The sequence below is a fragment of the Eumetopias jubatus genome, unplaced genomic scaffold (assembly GCF_037043125.1).
Source record: "Eumetopias jubatus isolate StellerSeaLion01/CBP00866 unplaced genomic scaffold, mEumJub1_p1.0 scaffold_20, whole genome shotgun sequence".
Lineage (NCBI taxonomy): Eukaryota > Metazoa > Chordata > Mammalia > Carnivora > Otariidae > Eumetopias > Eumetopias jubatus.
In genome coordinates, this window is record NW_028274826.1 from 1,687,476 (window position 1) to 1,712,592 (window position 25,117).

At 43.4% G+C, this 25,117-nt stretch overlaps 1 protein-coding gene across 4 annotated transcripts in view; it reads left to right on the plus strand.

The window, feature by feature from the left end:
- Positions 1-25,117, plus strand: part of LOC148162109 (putative phospholipid-transporting ATPase IIB) — a 140,147-nt gene that overhangs the window by 97,363 nt on the left and 17,667 nt on the right. For 2 of the 4 annotated variants that reach the window (XR_015767193.1, XR_015767195.1), the window contains 2 exons: positions 4,593-4,673; positions 20,301-20,376. The gene's annotated coding sequence lies outside the window, so the exon portion shown is untranslated. Of the gene's footprint in view, positions 1-2,931; positions 2,948-4,592; positions 4,674-20,300; positions 20,377-25,117 lie in introns of those variants that run through there. The other 2 variants (XR_015767194.1, XM_088020242.1) reach the window with 2 other exon arrangements.

Sequence of the window (25,117 nt, forward strand, 5' to 3'; positions counted from 1 at the left end):
CTGATATCTGGTCATCTCAGAAATAGTCTTTATTGATTGAATTCTTTCCTGAGTATGGATCTTGTGTTCTTCTGTCTTCATACGTCTAGAAGTTTGTTTGGATGGTGTCTTCAGCATTTCTAATGATACATTATAGACACTCTGGATTGCCTTATGGTCTTCTAAAGGGTACTGTTTTTTGAATTTGGTTTTGTTCTACTTGGTAGTTCACTGGGCTGAAGTCGAACTCTGAGCTCTAGCTTCCGGCAATTGGGGGTCTTTGTTCACTTCTTTCAGCTGGACTGCTGGAAAGCCGCCCCGCATGTGGGTCATGTGGGGTCGGGGTGAGAGGATGCCAGAGTTAGGGCCCCTCCGAGGCACTCTCCCACCTCAGGTCTCCACGTCCCCCGTCGCTCCTCAGCCGCTGTGGTTACCCCCATCTTTGGCCTCTGAGTCTTCATGCCTTCAAGTGTGTGATTTTTCTAAGTGCGGAAGCCATGCTAAAACATTTATTCTGAGGCAAACCCACAATATAACAAATAACAAAAAATGAAAATGAGAACTATAAAAATGGTAAGCTCTCTGTTTTGGGGGACCTTCAAGACCACCCCCAGTTTTAATGATTACCTGGGAGAATCCCCCAGGACTCAGCACATAGTCCTCCTCACGACCATGATTGATTTTAGCAACGGGACGCGGGGCACAGACAGCCAAGTGAAAGGCCCTGGGGTGAATCTGGAGGAAGCATGGCGCACGGTTCCGGAGCGCCTCCCAGTGGACCCTCACAGGACGCGCTGCACACCCCCGGCAGCACGTTACGAGAACACAAGTGAGATGGTGCCTACCAAGGAAACACAGGAGAGACTCATGGAGGCATTCCTCTGTCTGGCACATATCAAGGTGCCAGAGTCCCAGAAGGAAGCCTATGTTCGGTATAAACCACGCTGCTTGAATAAATCATTCAGGCACAGTGAGTCTTTCTTATCTGGGAATGGTGGGAATGCTCCTGAAATCCACATCTCTAGACCTCACCCAAGGGCCAGCCTTGCTTGTGAGCAGGCCTTTCTCAAGTCTGCGTTCCTTTTTCTGCACAGCCTACTGCCTCAGCCAAGGTGTCTTCACAGGAGAAGTGCTAGCAGTATTGTTCTGGGACCTCACGCAGCCGGGTGAGACCAGTCTGCATGCCTGCTGCCAGGTCTGCCTCGTATAGGCCCTGGCCAGAGCCCGTTAAAACAGTACCGTTCACCTTTTACCACCATGTCCAAGTGAGAAATCCCAGCTGCCAGACGTGCTGTAGGCCTGGCAGCCCCTTTGAATCTCAGATGCCAATCACTGGCAGCAGGAGGGTTTCCTGCTGGACTGGAGAGCCTGCCGACAGTTGTGAGAAGCAAAAGTGCCCTCTTTCCTCTGCTCCTCCCCAGTGTTGTGCCACCAGGAGTCTTCATGTTGTCTTCCCAGACTTTCAGCTGAAAGGGGTTTATGCAAGAAGCACAAAACTTTTGGGGAGCCTGGGTGGCTCATTTGGTTGAGTGTCTGACTCTTGGTTTTGGCTCAGGTCATGAGATTGAGGGATCGAGGGACCTCAGGGTCATGAGATTGAGCCCTACATCAGGCTCCGTGCTTGGCGGTGAGTCCACTTGAGATTCTTTCTCTGCCTCTCCCCCCACCCCCGCTCGCTCTTTCTCCTGCTCTCTCTCAAATAAATCTTTAAAAAAAGAAGAAGAAGAAGAAGAAGAAGCACAAAGCATTTTTTACATGAAATTATTTTTTTCTTTAGAGAAAGAGAGAGAGTGTGGGGGGGGTGGAGGCAGAGGGGCAGAGGGAGAAGGAGAGAGAATCTTAAGCAGGCTCATGACCCTGAGATCATGACCTGAGCCAAAATCAAGAGTCAGACTCTTAAGAGACTGAGCCACCCAGGTTCCCCATACAGGAAAATACTTTTATACAACTTAATCCTGAAGACACATCATGTTTAGGAATTGGTCAAGAGGAAATCTGAATCTTCAAACCATTTCAAAATGGCTTTACATACCCCACCACCGCTTTTGTCCCCATCATTTATCTGGGGAATGGCCCCCAGAGATCATGTACTTTCTGGGGCAGCGGCACTTACTAATCAAACTACCTTACTCTCAGGTGCATACAGGGGGAGGTGGGGGAAGTGGGTTCAGGCTCGTGGTCCACTGTTGCAAACTGCAGCTGATCTGGAATGCCAAGCACAAGTTAACAGCAGCCAGACACTCCCGAGACAGATGGGGCTGTAGACGGTCACCAGCATGGGATGGACCTCCCTCTTGCAGCTTTGGGCAGGGGTCACAAGTTGGTGCCCCTAGCATCTTGATTTCATATGGCCCATCAGAGCATGGGCCCTTGATCGTGGGCAGCTCAGGGAAACCAGATGGCCCAGCCAGCATCCGGCTTGTTTTAATGGTTAATTTCCCTCCAGGGGTTGTGAATTCTTGCACCTGTTGCAGGTCCCAGCTCTGTTTGCGAGCCTGTTCCTCGATTCAGCTTGGCGCTGATCGTGCCATGCTTGAAACGGCCCTGGCAGACCACGTAGGGTCCAGCTTAGAGTCAAGTGCAGGCATTTGGGATCTGTTGAGTCCAGGGTTCCAGATGATGGGACTTCCAGGCCATGCTGGGAGAGCTGTGCTAAGACGCAGCATCAGCCCTGCTCCAAGGAGGGCTTGAGGGGACGGTGGAGATGGGGGAGGGGGGTGCCTCGTTCTCAGGACACATTGGGAAGCCCACCCTGTTCAGACACCAGCTTGGCCCTCCATCCACAGCTTTTACCTTGCTGTGCAGTGAGCTTGAGTCTGACGAGTTCTTGTGTGAGTGGCTAGTTTTCTCTTTTTCCATTCGTTTTTTCAATAGTCACTAGATTGTTGTATCAAACCTGCATTTGTATTACAGAATTTACCTTAAACTTAGAAGTCTCTTTTCACTTTCCAGTTGAGCACCTTCAGGTATCTTCAGGTGTACGTGATGCCCGTTGTTAACGCGTAGATTATTAATGAAACGGAAAAGGAATCCTAGTCTTCCTTCAGAGGGCAGCAGAGAGACTGGCAATGCGGGCAGCGCATGGGCCAGGGCACTGTGGCTTCAGGGTCCTGAGGGCAGGCAGGCAGCAGCCCTGGCGAGGAGCATGGGGACACAGCGGGCTGGGGTTCTTTCCCTCCTAGCTGATGTGGGTCTTGTTTAAATTTCAGGCCTGTAATAAGGACAGATTTCTGAAACTTCTGTATAGCATTGTACTTGTCCAGCTTTCTGATAGCCAATTAAGAATAGATATATATTTTAAAACAACTGAAATACCAAGAACTCAAAGACTTCTGATAGTTTACTCTGAAAGGCTCCAGTATCATCTCCATTTGTGGATGTAACTCACCCACTAAGAATATTACTTGTGTCCACATGAATCAGTTTGAAAAATACAGGAGCATATTTAGATTATAAGAAATTTAGTAGGTCATTCTACATCCACATGATCATTTGCATCCTCCCTCTGTGAACTCAGGTATGCTTCCTACCTGTGTGCTTTGGAGTTTTGTCTCCTAATGTCAGTTACACGCCGGTCACGTTAGGATGTGTGGGATCACCACACAGAAGAAATGGGAAGTCACTCGCCCTTGGGCTGTCTAGTAGGCAGTACAGTCAGAATCCTGTGTGGGTGTTGGTGGTTAAAGTCCATACAGGCAAGGAACTTTTTGGTACTATAAATTCTTTGTGATCTCCTGGTAAACATAATCATGCACCATTAAAAAAGTAAAATTTGTTATCAATACATTTTCACCTATTATAACCTTATTTTAATAAAATTATATAGAGTTTTAAAAACTAAAATTTATAAATCAACAGATGTACTTTTATAAATTGCCTTAAAATAAAGTGCTTCAGTGTCATGTCCAGAGACTTACTGTTTAAGCATTTACCTGTTGCCTGTGAGTCGGGTAATCTAAACGATTTTTTTCTACTTCAGAGCTAGTTCTGGGAAAGTTGCTGTGATGTGTGAATAGTTAAAGCCTTCCCATACAATTTTATAAATATAGATCGTGGGGATGTGCTTCAGGCACATGGGAGAAATGCAGTATGTTCATAGCTTCAAGGAAGTCAGCTGTTTATGGCAAATGCAGTAGCTGTTAGAAGAAAAACATGCAAGTAAATTTAGGAATTTGCTAAATTGTTTTATAGAACTCATGCGGAATTGTGAGGATTATTTAAATCCCACTAAATTCTTGGGTACCCATGTAACTCCTGAGTACTCATACACAGTATGACAGAACTCCACGAAGTATATTTCCACCTTTAAACTTGGAATCTGGGACAGCCCCAGGCAACATGGAGCTTTTGAGCAACTCCCAAGTGCTCGACATACACCTATCATTAAGTAGTAGTCTTTTAGAACCAAGAGAAATTGCCACACCTCTGTTGAGCTTAAAAATTATTTCCCTTAGTTATCCTCCATCCTAACCTAGTGTTGGCACACAAAGTATAGGAAAACCAACCATCGCTTTTGGTACATAACATATGAAAAATATTAGTTGGTGATTGAAAAATTTCCAAGTAATTTTGTCTAATTATAATGTAATTAATTCAGATATTCTGTATTCCAGGACCTTTTTTCAGTCAGTGCTTATGTGTATGCCCAGAAGCCACAACTGGATATTCATAGTTTTGAAGGCACATTTACCAGGGTAAGTTAAATCTTGTGTTAAATACAAAGATATTCATTGTGTATATAAGTTAAAAACAGCAAACCTTAAATTTGAATAAATGAGAACAGAAGCTTTGAACTGAAAAGGGAAAACCTAGAGAGTGTTTCAAGTTCTTAAATTTTCCCACATCCAGTCTCTGTGGGATATAGTCAGTACAGTGTTTTTGTTTAGCATATTTACTCTGGAGAAAGTCCTTCTCCCTGAAAATATTACGAGCCAGTAAGATGAAGTACTTTCACTAGTTCAGTGTGAGTTTGGATAGGATTTAATAGACTGTGATACCCACATTGTTTCCTGGTTTGTATTGACTGGATGGCTGTGCATCTGCTCATGTACCCGTGTGTGCTTCATTGGATTCTTTGCACGATCATGGTGTTTTGCTATAGCTTGAAGTCCCTTCTCCCCAGTGACTCCCCAGTCAGATTTGGAGGACTCAGTACCTTTTGATTTTAACAGCTGATATTATAAATGCTTCATAATACTTAAGGGGTTTGTGGGGGCACCTGGATGGCTCAGTCGTTAAGCGTCTGCCTTCGGCTCAGGTCACAGTCCCAGGGTCCTGGGATCGAGCCCCACATCGGGCTCCCCGCTCAGCAGGAGGCCTGCTTCTCCCTCTCCCACTCCCCGTGCTTATGTTCCCTCTCTCGCTGTGTCTCTCTCTGTCAAATAAATAAATAAAATCTTTTAAAAATATATATATAATCCTTAAGGGGTTTTAGTATATGTCTATAGTTTACTTTTAACTGCTGCAGATTTCTGTTGGTATAGTCTGCTTCGTTTCCCTCTTGTTCACGTACCAGGATTAGTGAGCAGTTGTCATCATTTGAGAAAGCACTTGCTAATGCCAGATAATGAGGAAATTATGGGGATGTAAAAATGAGGATGCCTGTGGAGGAGATAGTCATTGGGCATTGCTTTGTAACTTTATTTTTACGAGTGCTTCAGTAACAGTATGTTCAAGGTGTTCATGGAAACAGATGAGGGAGACGAGGCAGTGCATAATGAGGTCTGGAGAGAATACCGAGATCTTTATGTGTTTTTGTAAAAATATTTATGAAGAAAGCATCTTCTAATTAAAGACAATTTAGCATTATTTGAGAAAAAGCCTTTCCAAAGGGCTTCCTTAGTACGATAAGAGTTATTAACTTAGGGGGCGCCTGGGTGGCTCAGTCAGTTGAGTGTCTGCTTTTGGCTCAGGCCATGATCCCAGGGTCCTGGGATTGAGCCTCACATCAGGCTCCCTGCTCAGCTTCTCCTTCTGCCTCTGCCACTCCCCCTGCTTGTGCGCTCTCAAATCTTTCTTCTGTCAAAAAAATGCATAAAATTAAAAAAAAAAGTTATTAACTTAGCCACTATTAATATTTTGGAATAATATTTGCTTACTTCCTTTCTGTTTCACAGATTTATATTGCTTATCACTTGCTAAGAGTTGGAAATGTCTGCTAGACAATGTGTGGAATCCCCCTGAAATCAGTGCGAGGGAGCAAGAGTTTGGCTGAACACAGCCAGGCTGCAAAGCGCAGTTCACACAGTGCGTGACTGAGCATGGGACGGTGCGTGACCTGTGTGCATGGCCGAGCGTGTGAGACTGTATGTGAGTGAGCGTGCAGATGTGGGGGAAGGGTAGCCAGGCTCCTTCCTGAAGGTCTTGTCAGAAGAAGGAAGAAGCCATTTAAGGATTTTCAGCTTAGAAGAGAGATTGTAATATTGGTGTACGTAAAAGAGTCCTCTAGACTTCCGGTTTGCTTGGGATGAAGGCAGTCACCTGAATTTGCTCCCGTCCCACTGCGTCCCCAAACCGTACGGGTCAGGTGCAGGTAGCTCGGGCTGCCTGTAGCTCGTGCATGCAGCACACAGGGGAGAAAGAAAACACTGTGAGCTCCAGTTTCTGTAGTGAGGAAAAGGACCCCACATGGCACAGTCACCTCCAGAGCCAGGAGAGGGCACAAGGATTTTCTCTTAGGATTTGGATCTGATGGCGGCTTTGTAGTTCTCTGAACTTCTATTTAGCTCATGTGAGTTACCGCATGTTCTTGATGGGAATAGTCCTGGCCTTTCGTGGCCTCCATTTAGTGTTTCTGACAAGATTTTATTTCACTCCTTTTAAATACATTCATAGTGAATTCCGGATTATTTTAGGAGAAAAAGCTTTATTTTTTGTGTACATCTTTCAAAAAGGAGGAAAGGAAAAACCATGCTAAATAACTGGTTTTCTAACTGGAAAGTGGAAATCACCAGTATTAAGTGAGCGTTTAAAGAAGTGACATCTGCATATATTCCTTTTCTAGAGTAGGAACTACAAGGGAGAGAAAACATAGTGTATATCAGCCTAAGTAATTAAATAAGAATCGGAGCAAATTAATTCAGGTGTCCTGTGGCAATTCACGTATTATGTATTCTGTTGCCTGAGCAGCATCTAATTATGCACATTGTGAATACTGTCCGCTGCTTACCCTATAATGTCAGGGTAACCCCAGCTGCTCACTGCATGACATCCCGAGTGATAGAAATGATCCATGTTATTATTGATAGAATTGATTTGCTTATTGTTCAGGACCTAGCAATTCTCCCTGAAGTTTAGAGTTTAAAACTATAGCCAGTTTGAAATATTATCAGTGTTCCTAGGCCTTTAACATCGCCTTCCCATTTAATGTTCTTTATATGTACTTTCTGCTGTCATTTCTTCTGCAAACCATAGCACACTCATCATTGTTCAGGTCTTTTCCAATCAAAATACTCTATCCTTTCTAAAAAGCAGATCTCTGTTGTTTGTTAAGAGGGGTGCACTATTGTGAAAACAGCTTCACGTGGTGACATTTTGCTTTCTCCCTCCCCAGAGCAAATTTCATCTTTGCAAACTGTGTAACATTAAGGAGAAGGAAACCGAGAGACAAAGTGACTTAGAGATAATTTCTTTCCCATCTTCCCAATCTTTATTCTGTACTCTCTGAGATTGGTAAAGAGCTATCTTTTACAATAATTTTCTTAGTATTAGAAAAAGTTTAATGTTTAAAGTCCATCATTGTTATTACAGAATTGAAAAGAAACTGCATAGATATTGTGTGTTCTTCAGTACATAATTGTGCTAGAAATAGACAAAATGAATTCACATGATTAAATAGTTGTAGAAAAGTCATGGGAGAACCAACTTAAGTTTCTAAAATGAAATTGTATTGAACCTTTTATTTGCAGTTTAGAAAGCCTTATAATAATAGAAAGACTGACAAAATTTACATATTTTAAAAGATTTTATTTATTTTACAGAATGAGCGAGAGAGAGAGCGCACAAGTGGGGTGGTGGTGGGAAGAGCAGAAGGAGAGGGAAAGAATCTCAAGCAGACTCCCTGCTGAGTGCAGAGCCTGACACGGGGCTTGATCTCACGGCCCTGAGATCATGACCTGAGCTGAAATCAAGAGTCGGATGCTTAATCGACTGGACCATTCAGCTGCCCCATGTCTATTTTTTAATGCCTTATTTTCTTGGAGTTTGACACAGTGGGAAAATGTTGTACTAAAGGATCTGTGTGCATAGGTAATGTTTAGATGTCCCTATGTGGGGACCCCTAGGAAGAGTTTCAAACTCATAAAATTGTACTCATTTGTACTTTTGTGGTCACTTGGTGATGGGCAGCTACAGGCAGGTTGTGCCTCAAAGGAGTGCTTCAAAGGCATGCCACGGAATAGGACAGCTTAGAATAACAGCTGACTGCTGGCTTCCCACGGAGTGCAAAGATAAGGGGTGCTGGAGAGTAGAGGGGGGGCTCCACGTGTTTCTACTCTTTGATTTCTTCAATTACTGGGCAAATATGGGTGCCTGCTCTGCGCTAGGTGCTCAGAAGATCTAGGTCAACATCATAGTTACATAGCTCACAGTCTGGGTCGGGGGGAGAGAAGCATGGAAATTGCCACGATACGTGAAGATAATTCAGAGTTCACATTAGAGAATCATTTTATTTGTTTCATACTTTTTTTAAAATTTTTTTTAAAGATTTTATTTATTTATTTACAGAGAGAGAGCGAGAGCAGGAACACAAGCAGGGGGAGTGGAAGAGGGAGAAGCAGGCTCACCGCTGAGCAGGGAGCCCGATGTGGGGCTCGATCCCAGGACCCTGGGATCATGACCTGAGCCGAAGGCAGCCGCTTAACCGACTGAGCCACCCAGGCGCCCCTGTTTCATACTTTAAATGTTAAGTGTGTGAGTCAACAACTGGCAGGTTTTATCCAAATTATATACTCCATTTGCTAGGTTGTGGCTGTAACTCCTAGATTAACATATCATTGAAAGATAAGCCATGTGGACCATATTTGGGAAATAGGAGTGAGTCTACATAGGTTGTTCTCTATCCAACAGTGTCTTTCAGGGTTGGATTCTAAGACCATCTCTCAATGGATCAGAAGTTAGACATTTTAGTTCAGCTATAAATAAATTCAAGTACAAAACAGTTGATGCAGAGAGGCCACATACTCCTCTTTTGAATGTTGATGCTTTGTTCTGTAAAATCATAAAAGTCAAAGGGGAACTCCGTTTTCTTGGAGGATTTATTTCTCAGGTGATTGTTACCTCTGCTTTGAACAGCTGCTTTGGTTCTAAACAGAGGGACCAAGTGGCAGCTCCCTTCCCTGGCATTTTCCTGTGGAAGAATCGAGCGCACAAGCACAGTACTTGCATACCGTCCCGTGTGGTAAAGACGCTCATGACGGTACGCGGGCTGCTGTGCGGGAGCTCCGTCAGAGGCCGGCTGTGTTTGAACATTTGTAAGGCTGTGGTCACCATTGCTGAGAAGCTGTATAAACTGAAGTGGTTACAAGTGCTCCGAAGTGGGACAGTCTTTCTCCTTCTGACGTAAACACTAGTGTGACTCTTCTGACTCTTCCAAGTTGTTTCTCAGAAACACATTTTTAGTGGGATAGTGGAAGCCTGATGTTTTTTTTTTCTTAAAAAATACTTTTCCATAGTATTTTGTATATTGATGCCGTTATGTAATTATCAATAGGTTTTTCCAGCTACACCTACTAAATGCAGCAAAGTGTAGAACAGATTTTACTTGAGAAACTATATTTGAAGAAGTAACTTCAGAGTGACTGTAAGATGAAAAAGAAAGTGAGTGTGTCTCCAGAAGCAGAGCTTTGGCCGTACACGGGGGCCGTGGTCCACAGATCCCTTTCATCAAGGGCCGTCTGCGGAGCTCCTGGATCTTAGACCCAGTTTAAGAACTGATACTCAGAAGACTTCCTTTTCTGTTCTGTTCTTGGCTACCGTTGCGCTCCTGCCCGTCCGTGCGTGCGCCGGTGGCGCACTGTGTGTCACTGTGTGTGTCCCTTTTTGGCTCTTGCACTAGACCAGGGACAACTGCGGTGAAAGGCGCGCTCAGCTCTCCTCCCGGCCCCAGCCTCTAACACGGGCTGTGGGCTCTGCCTAGGAACCGAGTGCATACTGGAAAGAGTAGAATGAACTCTCCTCTTCCCACAGGACGTACCCTAGGCACATTTACATTATATACCCCTCTCCATTCTTAAAATGGGTTGATTTTCAAGAAACAGCACCCACCTGTGTTTTGAACACTGAATGGCATCGCAGTCAGATGACGAAGCCTGTCTTATCTCTCGAGTGGTAGCTTTCTTTTTAGGGCTCTCTGATGGCCTCGCGAGGGCTCTAGATGGCTGTGGCCCGAGGACTTAACTGCTGACTGTCCAGTGCTTGGAATGCAAGAGGCTGAGCAGCGGCTGGTCCTGCTGTCCCATGTGCACGAGGCCGCTGTGTGCCAAGCCCTTCCCTTGAATTCAATTTAAATTATAGTGTTTCACCTGATCAATATTTGCAATACTAGGGGAAATATTTTGGAAACTTGTCAGGATTGGTTTAGATGTTGTACCTCACAAATAAATCAGAGAACCAAATATCTAGCAAGTGTCTTCCAAGTAATTAGCAAAACGGCCAGAATTTATATCATTGAAAACGACTGGATGAGGGTCACCTGGGTGGCTCAGTCGGTTAAGGGGGTCGGCCTTCGGCTCAGGTCATGGTCCCAGAGTCCCAGGATCGCGTCCCACATCAGGCTCCCTGCTCAGCGGGGAACCTGCTTCTCCCTCTGTCCTTTACCCCTCTTGTGCTCTCTCTCTTTCTCTCTCTCAAATAAATAAAATCTTTAAAAAAAAATGGTTTGATGAGTGAACGGAAAGAAAACACCAGTAGCACAAACCTCTGTTTCTTACACGCATGTTTGAAAATTTCAGTTTGTTTCCTCCTTCCCAAGTTACTTTTACTTCTCTGATCTTAAGATACAATTCTGCATGGAGGGGGCATTATAGAAGAGAGACTCATGCCACTCAGGACAGTGAAGGTTTGGTACCTCAGACATATAAAGGCAATATGCCACCACGCTTGAAATCTTTCCTGGGATACTTCCAGGGGCAGGGCTCTGGGCTTTTGTAATTCTCTATTCTAGAAACACTCCATAATCAAAATTGCAAGAATGCTGTATAGACCATGTCTTCAGATCAAGGCAAAAAGTCCCCAGATTTGAAATATTTTTGTGTTTAAACATACGCATTATAATGTAAAGATAAAACCAGAGTGTGCGTTATTGTTATTGTGATAATGACTTATGGCTGTGCTTGAGATCTGTACACAGTAGTTCCTAACATACAGCTTACCTCTGAGCTTTTTTTAAATGAAAAATGTCTATTATACTAATAATTTTAAAGAAAAATAAAATACAAATGTTGCCTTTATAGAGATAGATACAGATATGTATTAGTTTTAAAATGTTCACAGATAGACTTTTTTCTCCCGTGAATATACGTATTTGAAAAACATAACCCTTCTCCTTAGCAAAAGGCGAGGATGCAATATTCTACAATAGCCACTAAGTAGAGGTTGATGGGTTAATTTATAATTTATCTGTGATAATATTTTATACTTTTCCAGGAGGGCTGTGGTTGTTATTAAGTTACATATTGGAAGATAAAATTTTAGTTTGCTGCCTGAAAGAAATAGAACATGTAGTGGTTTAATGCAAATTTGAAATTATTTATATTAAAGTTAAATATCTTAAAAATGAATTGATTAAAGGCATTCTTTCCACTTATAATTTCATTTCTTTAAGTATTCCCGTATGTTTTGTATAATTTTTTTCATTTTGTTATGGTAAAATACACATAACTTAAAATTTACCATCGTAAACCTTTTTAAGTGTATAGTGCAGTGGCCGTAAATATGTTCATTATGTTGTGCAGGAATCACCACCATTCACATCATAAAACTGAAACTCTCTCCCAATGAAAGACTCACTCCCCCTACCTGCTCCCTGCAGCCCTTGGCACGCACCATTCTCCTTTCTGTCTCTGAGATTTTTTTGGCTAAGTACCTCATGTAACTAGAATCATGCAGTGTTTGTCTTACTGGGATTGGCTTGTTTTACTCGGCACCAGGCCCTCGAGGATCATTTGTGTTGTAGCAGGTGCAGTAGACTCGGTAATATTCCATTAGATGGATAGGCCACAGTCTGCCTCTATCCATCCATCCATCCAACCATCCATGGACATTGGGTTGCTTCCACGTGGTCGCTATTGGGGATAATTCTGCTACGAACTTGGAGGTACAAATATCTCTTCGAGACCCTCCTTTCCATTTTGGGGGGGTCTATACCCACAAGTGGAATTTCTGGATCAAATCGTAATTCCGTTTTCAACTTTTGGGGGACCCACCCTACCGTTTCCCACAGCGGCTGCCCCATTTTACCTTCCCACCAGTAGCGCACAGGGGTCCCATTTCTCCACATCCTCTGTTTCCTCCTTTTCTGAGCATTGCCATCCTCATGAGTGTGTGGTGTGAAGTGGGACCTCATTGTGCTTTTGATTTGCTGTTCCCCAATGATTAGTGATCTTGAGCATCTTTTCATGTCTTTTTGGCCATTTATATATCTTTGGAGAAATGTCTATTTGAGTCATTTTCCCATTTTTGAATGTTTTTTTGGTGGTGGTGATGAGTTTCAGGGGTTCTCTTTATATTCTGGATGTTAATCCCTTGTCAGATCTATGATTTGCAGATATTTTCTCCCATTCTTTGGGTTGTCTTTTTACTCTGGATAGTGTCTTTTGATGCACACAATTTAAAAATTTCATGAAGTTCGATTTGTCTGTTCTTTCTCTTGCTGCCTCTGCCTTTGGTGTCACATCCAAGAAATCACTACCAAATTCAGTTTCATGAAGCTTTTGTCCGATGTTTTCTTCTAAGGGTTTTGTTGTCGTAAGACTTACATTTAGGTTTTTGGTACATTTTTAGTTATTTTTATATGTGGTATTAGGGAAGGGTAACTTTATTGTTTTGCATGTGGATACCAGTTTTGCACTGGTATCATTTATTTATTGAATTTATTGAAAGACTCTTTTCTCCGGTGGAAGGTCTTGGCACCCTCATCAAAAATTATTTTAACCATCTATGCAAGTGTTTGTTTCTGGGCTCTTCACTTTATTCCACTGGTCTGTATGTTTGTCTTTATGCCAGCACCACACCATTCTGATTACTGTAGATTTGTAGTAAATTTTAAAATCAAGTATGATTCTTTTTTTTTTTTTAAGATTTTATTTATTTGAGAGAGAGAATGAGATAGAGCAGGAGAGGGGGGAGGGTCAGAGGGAGAAGCAGACTCCCCGCTGAGCGGGGAGCCCCATACGGGACTCGATCCCGGGACTCCAGGATCATGACCTGAGTCGAAGGCAGTCGCCCAACCAACTGAGCCACCCAGGCGCCCAAAATCAAGTATGATTCTTCCAGTTTTGTTCTTTTGTTCCTCCAAGATTGTTTTAGATGTTGGGATCCCTTGCAATTCCATATGAATTTTAAGAGGGTTTTTCTATTTCTGCAGAAAATGTCATTGGGATTTTGATAAAGGATTGCATTGAATCTGTAGGTCACTCTGGGTATTCTTGACATTGTAACAATATTAAGTCTTCCAATCCATGAATATGGGATGTGTTTCCATTTATTTATGTCTTCTTTACTTTCATCAGTTTTGCAGTTTTTATTGTACAAGTCTTTCAAGTTAATTCCTAAATATTTTATTATTTTTGAAGGTAGGTGGAATTGTTCTTATAATTTCCTTTTCAGATTGTTCATTGGTAGTGTGTAGAAATGCAACTGATTTTTTTTTTAAGATTTATTCATTTATTTTGGGGGGGGTGCAGAAGGAGAGGGAGAGAGAGTCTCAAGCAGACTCCACCCTGAGCCCAGGGCCAGACACAGGGCTTGATCCCACTACCCTGAGATCATGACCTGAGCTGAAACCAAGAGTTGGACACTTAACTGATGCTTAACTACCCCGCCTAGGCGCCCCTGAAATGCAGCTATTTGTATGTTGACTGTGTGGCCTGCTGCTTTGCTGAATTCATTTGTTAGGTCAATCTTCTTGTGGAATCTTCAGTGTTTTTTACATACAAGATCATATCTGCAAACAAGTAATATTACTTATTCCTTCCCAATAACGTGGCTTTTATTTCTTTTTCTTTCATAATTGCTGTAGCTAGAACTTCCAGTACTATGTTCTAAGCTGAATAGACATAGTGAAAGTGGACATCCTGACCAAAAAAAAAGGTTTCAGTCTTTCACCATCTGGTATGGTGCTCACTGTGGGCTTTTCATGTATGGCTTGTATTATGTTGATGTAGTTCCCCCCCCCCAGTTTTGTTTTTAAGGTTTTATTTAAATTATTTGACAGAGCGAGCATAAGCAGGGGGAGGGGCAGTGGGAGAGGGAGCAGCAGGCTCCCCGCTGAGCAGGGAGCCCAATGTAGGACTCGATCCCAGGACCCTGGGATCATGACCTGAGCTGAAGGCAGGCGCTTAACCTACTGAGCCACCCAGACCCCCCTGTAGTTCCCTTCTTTTCCTAGTTTCATTGAATGCTTTTGCTTTTTTTCCCTCAATCACAAAAGCGTATTGAATATTTGCATTTTCTGCATCAGTTGAGATGATCATGTGGATTTTTTTCTTCATTCTGTTAATATAATGTATTACATCGATTGGCTTACATGTTGAACCAACCTTGCATTTTGCTTGGTCATCGTGTATAATCCTTTTAATGTTTTGCTAAATTCTATTCACTAGTATTACAAGATTTTTGTTTGCATCAGTGATCATCAAGAATGTTGATCTTTATTTTTCTTGTCATGTTTGTGTCTGGCTTTGGTATCAGGGTTGTGCTGGGTTTATAGAGTGAGTTAGGAGATGTCCCTTCTCTAATTTTTTGAAAGTTTGAGAAGGATTGATGTTAGTCTTTCTTTGCATTTTTGGTAGATTTCACCAGTGAAGTCATTGGACCCAGGGCTTTTCTCTGTCAGATTTTTTATTATTGATTCAGTCTCTTAGCTAGATATATAGGTCTATTCAGATTTTCTATTTCTTCATGATTACTCTTAGTAGGTTTTGTGTTTCTAGAAATTCATCCATTCATCCAATTTCTTGCCACATGGGTACTAATGTATTCTCTTTTAATCCTTTTTATTTCCGTTGAAGTGTAATATTTTCCCACTTTGGTTTCGGAATTTAGTAATTTGAGTCTTCTTTTTTGTTTTTTTCTCAGTCCAACTAGCTACAGGTTTGCCAGTTTTGTTGATGTTTTCAAAGAATGAACTTTTGCTTTCATTCACTTTTAAAATTGTTTTTCTGTTCTTTATTTCATTTATCTTTGCTCTAATCTTTATTTTTTCCTTCCTTCAGCTGGCTTTAGGTTTAGTTTAGTCTTCTTTTTCTAGTTCCATAGTTGTAAAGTTACGTCATCGATTTGAGATCTTTCCTCTTTTTTAATATAAGCATATATTATAGCTTTAAATTTCCCCCTTAGCACCACTTATGTTGCACCTCCCAAGTTTTTTATCATTTGTCTCTAAGTATCTTTTAATTTCCTTTGTGATTTCTTTGTAATCCATTGGTTGTTTAAAAGTTGTTGAATTTCCACAGTTCTGTGAATTTTCTGTTATTGATTTCTATCTTTATCTCATTGTGGTTGGAGTAGATACTTTGTATGATGATCTGTTGGAGCTTAATTTGTAACATAAGGTCTGTCCTGGGAAATGTCCCATGTGCACTTGAGAAGAATGTGTATGCTGTTTTTGGGTGGAATGTTCTGCATGTCTGTTAGATCTAGTTGGCTTATTTTGCCAAGTTTTCTCTTTACTTACTTCTGTCTGGTTGTTCTAGCCATAATTGTGAGTGGAATATTAAGGTCTCTATTACTCTTGAGCTATTTCTCCCTTAAGTTCTATCAGTTTTTGCTTCATATATTTTTACAGGTTTTCATTAGATGCACAGTTGTTTATAATCGTATCTTCCTGCCTTATTGAACGTTTAATTAATATATAATGTCTCTCATAACCTTTTTTGGTTTCACATTTAATTTGCTGATATTAGTGTAGCCACACCTCACTTTTGCTTACTATTCTCATGGAATAGCTCTTCCTGTACTTTCACTTGCAACTTCTTTGTGTCTTTGGATCTAAAGTGAGTCTCAGCATATAGACAGTATATAGTTGGATCATGTATTTTTATCCATTGTGCCAATCTGTCTTTTGATGGTTGAGTTTAATCCATTGATAGTTGAAGTAATTACTGAAAAGAAGGGACTTAACTTCTGTCATTGTTCAATTTTTTGTGTGCCTTATATATATATTTTTTTTGTCCCTCATTTCCTACATTACTGTCTTCTATTGTGTTTAGTTGGTGTTTGTAGGGAAATGTTTAAATTTCTCGTTTCCTTTTGTGCATATTCTATAGCTGTTTTCTTTGTGGTTACCATGGGAATTACATTTAACATTCTGAAGATATAACACTCTAATTTGAATTTATACCAACTTAAGTTCAATAACATACAAAGGCTGTGCTCCTTTATAGCTCTGTCCCCACCCCTTTTGTTTGCTGATTTCACACAATTACATCTTTATACGGTCTGTGACTAAAAATGTAAACGAATAGTTCTTTTAAATGCACCCAGCCTCTTCATGTAGAAAACAAGATTTGGAGTTACAAACCAAAATTACAACAATACTAGGTTTTATGTATTATTCTTTTAAGTCATGTAGAGAACAAAAAGTGCAGTTACAAACCATTGCTACAATAATATTTGCCTTTATAATTGCCTGTATTCTCACCGTTCTTGAGATCTTTATTTCCCCATGTAGTTTCGAGTTATTGTACCCTCTTCTTTTACCTGCAGGACTCCCTTGAACAGTTCTTGCAGGAAACGTCTAGTGGGACACATACTCTCTAAGCTTTTGTTTGTCTGGGAATATCTTGATTTTACCCATATTTTTGAAGGACAGTTTGCTGGATATGGGATTCTTGGCTGACATGGGTGTGTGTTTGTTTGAGCACTTTGTATCAGCACACTGCCTTCTGGTCTCCACTATTTCTAATGAAAAATCTGCATAGAACCTTATTGGGAATTCCTTGTATGTGATGGTTTGCTTCTTTCATACTGCTTTCAAGATTCTCTTTTTGTCTTTTTTTTTAAAGATTTATTTATTTAATTTTTTAAAATTTTATTTTATTTTATTATGTTATGTTAGTCACCATGCAGTACATCATTAGTTTTTGAGGTAGTGATCCACGATTCATTGTTTTCGTATAACACCCAGTGCTCCATGCAGTACGTGCCCTCCTTAATACCCATCACCGGGCTAACCCATCCCCCCTCCCCCCTCCCCTCTAGAACCTCAGTTTGTTTCTCAGAGTCCATCGTCTCTCATGGTTCGTCTCTCCCTCTGATTCCCCCCCTTCATTCTTCCCTTCCTTCTCCTAACGTCCTCCCTGCTATTCCTTACGTTTCACAAATAAGTGAGACCATATGATAATTGACTTTCTCTGCTTGACTTATTTCACATAGCATAATCTCCTCCAGTCCCATCCAAGTTGATGTAAAAGTTGGGTATTCATCCTTTGTGATGGCTGAGTAATATTCCATTGTATATAAGGACCACATCTTCTTTATCCATTGATCTGTTGAAGGGCATCTCAGCTCTTTCCACAGTTTGGCTATTGTGGACATGGCTGCTATGAACATTGGGGTGCATATGGCCCTTCTTTTCACTACATCTGTGTCTTTGGGGTAAATACCCAGAAGTGCAATTGCTGGGTCATAGGGTAGCTAATGTGAGACGGGAATCCATCAAAATCCTAGAGGAGAACATAGGCAGTAACCTCTTTGCCATTGGCCACGCAACTTCTTTCAAGATACATCTCCAAAGGCTAGTGAAACAGAAGCAAAAATGAACTATTGGGACTTCATCAAGATAAAAAGCTTCTGCACAGCAAAGGAAACAGTCAACAAAACAAAGAGGCAACCCACAGAATGGGAGAAGATATTTGCAAATGACACTACAGACAAAGCGCTGATTTCCAAGATCTATAAAGAACTTCTCAAACTTGACACCCAAAAAACAAATAAGTCAAAAAAATGGGCAATAGACATGAACAGACACTTCTCTGAAGAAGACATACAAATGGCTAACAGACCCATGAAAAAATGGTCATCATCATTAGCCATCAGGGAAATTCAAGTCAAAACCACATTGAGATACCACCTTACACCAGTTAGAATGGCAAACATGGACAAGGCAAGAAACAACAAATGTTGGAGAGGTTGTGGAGACAGGGAACCCTCTTACACTGTGGGTGGGAATGCAAGTTGGTACAGCCAGTTTGGAAAACAGTGTGGAGGTGCCTCAAAAAATTAAAAATAGTGCTGACCTATTTATTTATTTTCGAGAAAGAGATAGAGAATACGTGGCGGGGAGGGACGGAGGGAGAATGAGAGTCTCAAGCAGACTCTGCGCCGATCGTGGAGTCCAGTGTGGGGGTCAATCTCACAACCCTGAGGTCATGACCTAAGCCGAAACAAAAGTCAGACACCTAATGACTGAGCCACCTGGGCGCCCTTGTCTTTGTCTTTTAAAACTTTTATGATAATGTGTCTCTATGTGGGTCTCTTTGAGTTCATCTTCCTTGGATTTGCTTGAGCTTCTTCACTGTTTACATGCATGTCTTTCATCAGATTTGGGGTGTTTTCATCCATTACTTCTTCACATATTCTCTCTGCCCTTTTCATTCTGTCTTCCACTTCTGGGACTCCCACAATACCTATATTGGTTTGTACCTTGGTGTCCTGCACTCCCTCAGACCTTTTTAATTTTCCTCCACCTGTTTTCATTCTGTTTCCCAGACTTGGTCATTTCCGTTGTTCCGTGTTCAGGTTTGCTGATTCTTCTGCGTGGTTAGATCTGCCTTGAATCTCTTTAGGGGAATTTTCATTTCAGTCGTCGTACTTTTCAGCTCTTGACTTTCTTCTGCTTTCTGTTGAGGTTTTCTGTCTCTTCATATTTACGTTTCGTTCACACATTGTTTTCTTGGCATTCTCCACATCTTCATTTCTTTAAACATCCTTAATACTTTCCTTTTAAAGTCTTTGTCTCGTATATCTGACATCAGGTCTTTTTCAGGGGTTGTTTCTGTTGATTTACAATGTTCCTTTAAATGGGCCATACTAGGCGCCTGGGTGGCCCAGTTGGTTAAGCGACTGCCTTCAGCTCAGGTCATGATCCCAGAGTCCCTGGATCGAGTCCCACATGTGGCTCCCTGCTCAGTGGGGAGTCTGCTTCTCCCTCTGACCCTCTCTTCTCTCATGCTCTTTCTCACTCTCTCAAATAAATAAAATCTTAAAAAAAAAAAATAAATGGGCCATACTTTTTTTGTTGTTGTTTTGTTTTTAATGCCTTGTTATTGAACACTTTGTTTTTAGTGTAATGATGTACCTCTGGAAGTCCATTCTCGCCCTTCTTCCGGGCTTGCTGGGGTTTTAGTCATTATATTTATTTGTTGATTTACTTATTTTTTATGATTATAGACTGTCTCTGTGCTGGGTTATCAGTCTGAGGTGTACATTTAATGTCTTTTCAGGTCTTTTCTGAGCTTTTTCTTGGGCACCCACAGTCACTTTGTGTTTTTTTCCATATATGCAGTTGTTTTAGAATGTTCTAGTGTTTAATGTCTGGCTCCCAGAAGGGGGACAAGGGGGCCCTCGCCCTTCCAATGCCCTTGGAGTCACTGGAGCTGGAGGGCCGACAGCGAGGGCCGCCAGGCTCTGTGTCTGCACCTGTGTGATCAGAAGCAGCCGGCAGTGGTCAGAGCTTAGACTCCTGCTCTTTGGAGGACAGGGTGCCTCTTGCCCACCTGGCGTCTGCAGGCTGCCCCAGAAACACGTGCACAGCTGCCTGCCGCATGGCTGGGTAGCTGCTCTGTGCTGGGAGCTAGAAGAGACCAAAACTGACTACTTCTCCTGGACAGCTGCAAGCCTTCAGCCGACTCCACAGTCCCCAAATAGTCCCATCAGACAGATTCTGCCATGTGGTCATTGCCCGGTGGGCAGAGATTCCTGGTGCTCCCTGCTCTGCCCTCTTCCCAGGAGCCTCTGTCTAAATTCCCATTTTTCACCTTTATTCTGCAGTGCCATTTCACTGCTCATTCACTGAATCCAGCTTGTATGTTTGTTTTATCACTGCAGATATCTGAAGTAAAAAAAGTTGCTAACTTGCCATTTTTCCCCTTCTCTGTGAACAGGAAGACTGCCACCCACCCATTCATGAGAGTCTCAGCCTAGAAAATACACTGCGGGCGAGCACCATTGTTGCATCAGGTATGAAACAAGTTCTCTTGTTAGTGTCAGCTCTCACATTTGGTGGTGCTTTTGTGCTGGAGTGACTCTGTGCAGTATCTCTGAAAATAACCACCTTGTACCACCCAGGGACCTTACGGATCATTCCCTGTAGTTGGCGGGTGTGGGGCAGGACCTGAGGGGCTGAGTGCTAAGCAAGCGCTGGCTGTGGGCTGTGCGCTGCAAGGAGCAAGGCCTCCGTGGAGCAGGGCAGCGGCATTTCGTGGGTTCTGATCCCTCTTCTCGCCAGACTTGTCAATGTCCCTTACTGGGAGGTGGCCTAGCGCAACCGGGGAAGGAAGGGGTGGTATTTGGGGGTTTTCCCACTCCTCAGTCACCCAGTAGAATTTGGAAGAGATCACTGTGGTGGGTTTGTCTGTCAGGGAGAAAAGTATTAGATGAGATAGGGGGCCTGGGGAGATATTTCCTGTTTGGCCTTTGGGGACCAGAGTAAAGCGTCTTAATTTTCTTCTGAGTGAAATTGGAGGATGTTGGAGTATTTCTAGTGGCTGAACAGGGAGGTCACCTAAATATACATTTTGGGAAGTAAATTTCTCTGGGAGGTATTGAAATCTAAATGATGGTCAGCTTTTCAGAAAGTAGTTGACTTGCTAATGATAAACAGGAGTGAATCTTAGCAGCAGGGAGCGTGAAGGCTGCTGGTGGGGGTAGGAAGGCTAGGGGATGTTCAGAGTAGGGCTGTCTGTCTTCTTAATCTGTGGCCCAGCGCCCATAGAGCCTGGTTGCTCTTCTGGTGGTTTTGTAAGAATCCCTCTGCAGAGACCAGGCGCTGTTGAATGCACTGTCCTCGGGAGCGCGCATGGGCAAGGACTACTTTAATAAAGTGAGGCGGGTGCTTTACGCTCTGCTGAGTACCACAGGGAAGTATAGGGTGCCCCCAAAACAAAGAAGCCAAAATCCTTACCTGATCAGAGTTTGAAGGAAGAGCAAACAGGTGCGTGAGGTCAAGGGGTGGAAAGGTGTGGGGAGGATTCGTGAGCACACCAGCAGCTACGTAAGGGCGTCTTGAGCTGCAGGCTGACGAGGATGGTGCCGGGGCCTGGTGTCTGGGGCTCGGGGAAAGGCCGGGCAGTTCTGTGCGCGTGCGCCGTGGGGGCCTGTGTGCACAGCAGTGTGTCAGTCAGGCTCCTGTAGGGGTCCACGTGTGCACCTTCTAGGGAATAGAGGAGGAGAGGGGCCTTAGGTTTATACTAATGTTTCCTATGTTTAATAAAAATCTGAGGGCAACTAGGACAATTTTAATAGAAATTGAGGTCTTTCATGATTTTTGTACTGATGATCTTTTAAATTTCTCAAACTAAAGAGAAAGAGAAGTCAGGATAGCACACCAAGGAGGGGTGGGGAGCAGGCCAGGTCTCGGGCTGTGTAGACCCCAGGACGGGGAGACTGGCTGTGCCCGGGGGGTCACTGGAGAGGGCACTGCGGCCAGGAGGAGTCTCCGAATCTTGAGCTCACGCGTCCTCCACGCTGCCGATCTTTGCTGACCTTGCTGACAGCTGCGCCCTGGCTCGGTGTGGTGCTGCACAGCCGCATCGCGCCGGCCCCCATTGTTCGCTCGGTCACACAGCCAGGCTGTCCCAGGGTCGGGATTGGAATCCATCCTCGACAGCTGTCACCCTTCAGCCTTTAGCGTTTAATAGCTGATAGGAAAATATTTAAAACATAGCACATATGAGCTGATACTTGGTCACTGATTTCACATTTTCCCCATGTCTAGAGCTGTATTCTGTTTTGTTTCCATCATACTGAAGATGCTTTTTAAAAAAAAAAAAATACGTTTTATTTGCTCTTTTGTTCCCTGTGTATTAGAATGTTGCTACTGACCCTAGCGCTATCGATCTGTGGCCTTTCTTCTCACAGAGGCAGAAGCCCCCGAGCAGAAGGCCTATGTGATGCGCCCGGTAACCCCCGTACATACGTTTCCTCTCCAGGCGACCTTGGCACGTGGAAGCTCCTGGTTGCACACGTGGGCAGAACAGACACAAATCTAGGCGTCACATATGCTTGCCACATTGAGGACTGTTTCTCATTCTCTCATGGGTTGAATTCAGTGCACCCGGGCTTTTTATCTTCCAGGAAAGTATTTATGCTGCTCAAAAACCATCCGTTCAAAAAAACTTAAGTCTTAAGACGCCTCTTAAGTTTCATTTTTGTTTGGACATTTTAAAAACGCAAGCTCTTTTCATTAATTTTAAATATTTTAACACATACTTACCTTTATTTAAAAACCTTAATAATGTGAGCAATTACTAGACTCTATATATTATGAAACTGCTGTATCCTGAGCAATGTTTGAAAGACCTTGGGTTTCCAGGAGTAATTTAAGGGCTCATATCTTCTTTATACTTGATTATAAGTTGAGAAAGAATTTTTTTAAATCTTACTTTTTAAATATGTGTCCACTGAATTCAGGTTGCCTCCTAGGTGAAGTGAACTTGGGCCTTCCTCCGTCATCCTGGGGTTCTGAGTGCATGGGAATGAGGGCTCACGTTAACACCACAGAGGATCCGAGGGCCAAGGGTCCCTGAAAAGGGACAAACACAACTGCTTGTGGTGCCCTCCATCTTCTTCCCCTTGTCTGTCAGTGAACGCCATTCGCAGAGCAGAGTCAGTGTCCCAGAGAGCTGCCACGTTGCAAGTGATAAGTGGACAAGAGAGTGTTCTGAAATTAAACTGCCAAGAGCCTGGAAGCAGGGATGTGCCCTAGAGCAGGGCTGCTGGGCATGTGTGCCAACGGGGGTCCAGGGTGACCCCTCTAGAGCGGGGGCTTGTGTGCCGATGGCAGTGACCCCCCCAGAGCAGGGCTGCTGGGCGTGTGTGCCAACGGGGGTCCAGGGTGACCCCTTTAGAGCAGGGGCGTGTGTGCTGACAATGGTGACCCCCCCCCGGGGCAGGGCTGCTGGGTGTATGTGGTGACGGGGGTCCACGGTGACCCCTCTGGAGCGGGGGCCTTTGTGCCGACGGCGGTGACCCCCCCAGAGCAGGGCTGCTGGGCGTGTGTGCCATCGGGGGTCTAGGGTGACCCCTCCCTGTAGAGGGGGGCCTGTACGTAGACAGGGGTCCAGGGCTGGTACTGATTGTGATAAATACAGAAAATGAGAGTAAACACTTGGATACTTTTATAGCAGTTTGATGAAATAATTTAGGTTGAAAAAATTGGAACATAGATATTCTTTTTCGTTTTTGTGTGGTTTCATTTCTCTTGGTAATTTTTGGCATGATATTTTATGAGACTAGTCCTCGTGCCAGATTAGAAACTTAAAATCACACTGTCCCTTTAGTGGGCATGGTGTGTGAGGCTCCTGTGGCAGAGCGGTTGCCTGATGGGCCTCGGGAAAGCAGGAGAAGCTGCCCCACTGCAGTCCCCTGAGGGACACGACCCGCGAGCTGTGGTGCAGGAGGGCAGTGGGGGTCACGGAGGACACAGCGGCGCCGCACGCTGCTGCTGCTTGCACCTCGGGTCTCGGGACTGGGCAGTCCTGGCCGCTGGGAAGTGGGTGCAGCTGCCCTGCTGTCCCCGGACGCATGGCACGCTCACTGGGCGGGGCCCAGACCTGGTGCAGGTCGCAGTGTCCGCCTGTGTCCCTGGCTCGGTCTTGCTGTGTTGCTGTCCTGAGGCAAATCCGTAGTCTTTGCTGGCCGCCTTTGTGCTCCCCCTCTGTTGCAGGCACACGAAAACTCTGCAGTGGGTGGGCCGCCCACGCTCGGGGTTTTGTTGAGACTGGCACGAGGAAAGCACTTCTGCATGGGAGCCAGCAGGTGCCTAAGTGACAGTCAGGAAATACTTCGGATGGTTGAGCATTCTCGAGGTCTGTCCATGTGTCTGTCTGTCTCTGACACGTTCTCTCTGTCAGACTTTCTGATGAATGTGCTCTGTTGTGTTCCCTCTCTGGTCTTGTTTCCAAAATGAACAGGTGACCACTTTGCCATATGTATCTATATATATGTATCTATAGATAGATTTGCCCTACATACAGGGTTTGGTCAACCTTTCAGCCTGTACTAGTCCATAAGTAGGTGCCCTTTGTCAAAAAGAATGGAGAGTACTGCAAATACTCCATACTGACTTCACTAATTTTAGTAGTTAAAAAGCATGACCGACTTGGAAAAAAATGCATTATTCTAATTCCTTTTCAGTGAGAATGGGATGAGATAATGCATGGGAGAGCCTTTACCAGACTTCAGTAGATTATACAAGGAAAACCATGGGAGGAATTCTGTTAAATACTCTTTATGTACATTATATTTAAGCTGCGGTACTGATTAAATATGCTATCTATGTGTATCTGTATGCATTACGTTTTCTTAGTCTTGTCATTTCTCAGATTGCATTTTGGATACTTTTAAGTGCAATACCAGCCTAGAATCAACATTACTAATAGTTTGTCTGGATTTTAGGACAGTGTTTTCTAGCCTAATTAATTTTTAAGTCTTTTCTGAGACTCTTTGTTCTGCTAATATTAAAAATAATTTTGCAGTTTGTCTTCTGTTTTTGTACTTTTTTCACATTAGTGAGCTCATTTCACATGAGACACTCCTATATTTTAAGTTTAATTGGCAAAATAGGAAGAAACTACCGACGCAGTCGGATTGAATGTACTGTTTGACCCAAGAGCTGTGTGTGTTTGGGGTGGGGTCCTCTACGGCACTGGCTCATTACGTAATCTGTGCTTTCCTGAGCACTAAGTGCAGGCCTGCCATC